The sequence below is a fragment of the Eumetopias jubatus genome, unplaced genomic scaffold, assembly GCF_037043125.1.
Source record: "Eumetopias jubatus isolate StellerSeaLion01/CBP00866 unplaced genomic scaffold, mEumJub1_p1.0 scaffold_5, whole genome shotgun sequence".
Taxonomy (NCBI): domain Eukaryota; kingdom Metazoa; phylum Chordata; class Mammalia; order Carnivora; family Otariidae; genus Eumetopias; species Eumetopias jubatus.
In genome coordinates, this window is record NW_028274811.1 from 150,184,690 (window position 1) to 150,189,082 (window position 4,393).

General features: G+C 50.8%; 1 pseudogene; it reads left to right on the top strand.

Moving 5' to 3' along the window:
• Positions 1–1,473: 1,473 nt before the first annotated feature.
• Positions 1,474–2,194, top strand: LOC114223680 (ferritin heavy chain pseudogene; annotated as a pseudogene).
• Positions 2,195–4,393: the final 2,199 nt, after the last annotated feature.

A 4,393-nucleotide genomic window follows, 5' to 3' on the forward strand; every position in this document is an offset into this window, starting at 1 on the left:
AAAACAGACCACAGATAGAAAACACTTGCCAAACCTGTGTCTGATAAAGGGCTTCTATACAAAATAATCAAAACTCAAAATAAAAAACAATCCAATTAAAGTGGGCAAATGATTTGAGATGTTTTGCCAGAAAGATGTGCAGATGGCAAATACGTACATAGCCTACAAGGCTCAACACCATCAGATGCAAGGGCCGGGGGAACATCAGGAAGCCCGGAGGCGATGCCATATGTCCCCGCCCGTTCGATTGGCTGGATAGAACACTGTCAGGCGCTGAGGCCGTCCAGCCCTGGACACCTCAGGCTGGCTAGGGACAGAGCGAGGCAGCGGGAAGCATGGGAGGGAGGGAGGACGTGGGGGCAGCAGAGTCCTGGGCTCCCGGCGGCATCTTTATAAGAAGAGGAAGTGGGGCAGAGTCTGGTCCCTACTAGAGCTAAATGCACCTCTGTGGAAAGCTGCAGCAAGAACAGTCTGAGCTACGGTGAACTAGTCTACCTCTGCCGTCAGCAATACAATGGGCACTTGGAGAAGTTCAGGTCAGCTACGAAGTATAGGGGCCACATCTATTGTACTGAGAGATAACTCATGTGTAAGGTTATATTCGTTTCAGGTGCACAGCCTAATGATTTGATATTTGTGTATATTGTGAAATGCTCACCACAATGCATCTAGTTAATATCCATCACCACACCTAATGAATGGCAAGTTTTCCTTGTGATAACAGCCCTTAAGATCTACTCTTTAATGAAGTGCCTGGGTGGCCCTGTCCGTTAAGTCTTGGGCTGTTGATTTCAGCTCAGGTCATGAGCTCCGAGTTGTGAGATGGAGCCCCATGTCAGGCTCCACGTCAGGGTCCATGCTGAGTGTGGAGTCTCTCTCTCTCTGCCTCTCCCAATCATTCTCTCTCTCTTCCTCTCTCTGTCAAAAAAAAAAAAAAAAAAAAAAAAAAAATCCACTCTTTTTAGCAAGAAGTCCCATTTGAGTGGCATTTGTACACTTCAGCCTGCATACTCATCCACATGCTTGATCAGCATGTCTGAGTGCATCCAAAAAATTCAAAAACAAATTCTCTCCACAAAACTAAATTTCCAGGAAGCTAGAGTCTCTGTCTCCTGCTGTCAAATGTGTGACCTCGAGACCCAGTTCACAGGCCTGTGGCAGGCGTGTCCCGAGTGGAAATGGGCTGTGCTCGATGATCATAGGTACACCATGCAGCTATCAGGACAAAGTGTGAGTCTCCCCTTCACTAAAGCAGATAGCATTTTAAACAACTCTACTGTAATGGGCTTTTAAAAGAATTAAGCACTGACAGTCTCCGCCGAGAGTCGCCGCGGTTTCCTGCTTCAACAGTGCTCCGACGGAAGCCGGCGCTCGTCCCCCACCCGGGCCGGCCGTTCAGGGCCAGCCCTCCGCCATCTCTTCGTCGCGCCCTCGGACCGCTCCAAGGCCCCCGCCGCCGCTCGCCGCCGCCTTTTCTCAGCCACCGCCATGACGACCGCGTCCCCCTTGCAGGTGCGCCTGAACGACCACCAGGACTCGGAGGCCGCCATCAACCGCCAGATCAACCTGGAGCTCTACGCCTCCTCCGTCTACCTGTCCATGTCTGACTACTTTGACCGCGATGATGTGGCTTTGAAGAACTTTGCCAAATATTTTCTTCACCAATCTCATGAGGAGAGGGAACATGCTGAGAAACTGATGAAGCTGCAGAACCAACGAGGTGGCCGAATCGTCCTTCAGGATATCAAGAAACCAGACCGCGATGATTGGGAGAACGGGCTGAATGCAATGGAGTGTGCATTACATTTGGAAAAGAGCGTGCATCAGTCACTACTGGAACTGCACAAGCTGGCCACTGATAAAAGTGACCCCCATTCGTGTGACTTCATTGAGACTCATTACCTGAATGAGCAGGTGAAATCCATCAAAGAATTGGGTGACCACGTAACCAACCTGCGCAAGATGGGGGCTCCCGAATCTGGCATGGCAGAGTACCTCTTTGACAAGCACACCTTGGGAAACAGTGATAGTGAAAGCTAAGCCTTAGGCTGTCTTCCCATAGCCACAAGGGTGACTTCCCTGGTCGCCAAGGCAGTGCATGCATGTTGGGGTTACCTTTACCTTTTCTATAAGTTGTACCAAAACATCTACTTAACTTCTTTCATTTGTACCATTCTTCAAATAAAGTAATTTGGTACCCCCCCCAAAAAAGAATTAAGCACTAAAGGGGCGCCTGGGTGGCTCAGTTATTAAGTGTCTGCCTTCGGCTCAGGTCATGATCCCAGGGTCCTGGGATCGAGGCCCGCATCGGGCTCCCTGCTCGGCAGGAAGCCTGCTTCTCCCTCTCCTGCTCCCCCTGCTTGTGTTCCCTCTCTCGCTGTGTCTCTCTCTCTCTGTGAAATAAGTAAATAAAATCTTAAAAAAAAAAAAGAATTCAGCACTAAAATCCTTTCTCCAGATATAAGCGTACACAGAACCCCAATAGCTAGGGGAGACAGAGGGGGCTAGTCTGAGGCCAGCAGCCCCCCAGCTGATGCATAATCACAATTCCCAAGCCCTCCTCCGACAGCTTCTGGGCCAGGGAGCCCCTTCAGGCTCCCCCCGGGGAGATTCTGGGCATCCAATACCAATAAGGGAGTTCACTTTTTGAATGGAGTAGGACTCTTAACATCCACAAGTTTGTAATCACAAAATACTTTTCAAAATGCTGGGAAGAAATATACAAAAAGTTTAAGAGTGATTATTTCCAGCTGATGCGATAGTGAGGATATTTCTTTCTTTTCTTTTCTTTTCTTTTTTTTTCCCCAGTGCTTTCCAAATTCACCTACAGTGAGTATGTGATAATTCCATAATGAGGGGAAAAGTGGAGGGGGCTGCACGATTTGGCAGGCAGCCCTGCGTGTAGGCGAGCACCAGCGGGGGAGGCCTGGCCACAGCAGGCTGGCGCTGCCAGAGGGGAGGGTCCCCAAGGGATTGTGGCTTGTAATGAGGGCTCAGCTTTGCTCCAAGCAAATGGGGATTTTACATTAAAGATTCTCCAAGGGGCCATTTTCCTAATTGGTAACCAATGAAACTGTCTTCAGGAAAAACAGTTTTTCTATAGCCTTTGTTTTTCTGTTTAGTGAGATGGGAATTCCGCATCCGTGCTCATTCCTGCTCGCGTCTCAGTGACACAGTTCAGAGGTTTGGTAACAATCACTCCTTAAGGAGACTTTGTTTTTATAGTTATCATCGCGGTTGTGTGCCCACGTATATGTGTGCCTCGGGGTGTGGACTCTGTGAGTGTGCGAGGGGAGGGCAGGCCTAAAGGTAAGGACTTAGTAAGGCTGGGTGCTTTTGCCTCCCAGCCGATTTCTGTGAAAAGGCTTGAGTGGGGCAGCCTTTCTCTGGAATGGAGTCAGGAGGCTGCGCTCAGCTCCAGGTGCCCCGGGGGCCCAGGCCCACGGGCAGGGCCCCACACCCCGAGCCTCCGTCTTCTCGTCTGTCCAAAGGGGAAAGGCACCGCGTCCTGCCCACGTCACCTGCTTTCCCTGAAGGTCAAATGCACCAATGCGGGTAAAATAGCTCTGCTCTGTGTTGGAACATGGCGGGGCTGGCAAAGGCCAATGTGTGGCGGAAGAGAGTTGGAACCGGTGAAATCCTGTATCTCTTTCTGCTTGATTACCAGGGGCGTTGACTTTTGATGCACTTGGAGGGACCTCATGGTGCATCAGTGGTAATTCCAGCCCAACCGCTTTCCAGAACCCATCATTGGTTCTTGGGGACTCTGCTGTGTGTTTCTCAGAGAGGCCTTTGCTGCGACTGTGGGCAGCACATTGACCCCCTCTCTCCCTCCTGGACAGTGTCTCGATTTCCTTAGAATCCCAGCAGTGGGAGTTTCTCAAGTGCCAGCACGGCTAATGTTTCTGTGACTCTATCTCCCGAATGCCCAAACCACTAGATAGCAATAGAAACGAATTTTCTTGGCATTTGAAGGGCCAAAAGGATCCTGATTCAAACTCAAGCAGTTTAGATGTGCTGATGCAGCCAGCGAGGACGTGCTGATGCAGCCAGCGAGGACGTGCTGATGCAGCCAGCGAGGACGTGCTGTTGCAGCCAGCGAGGACGTGCTGATGCAGCCAGCGAGGACGTGCTGATGCAGCCAGCGAGGACGTGCTGTTGCAGCCAGCGAGGAAGCTTTAGGGCAGAACAAGGAACAGAAGCCTGAGTCAGCACAGATTGTCCTGCCCATCACCAGGGAAATTGGGCTGAAGGCATTGGCCATGTTCTTGCAAAATGCCCTTAGGGTGGCCCAGGTTCCTGTTGCTGTTCTCCGGATTGCCTTACTGATGTGGTTTGAAGGTTGGGGTTCGGAGCCGACGGCCAAGAAAGAACTCTTGAGATGTCTTCGGTG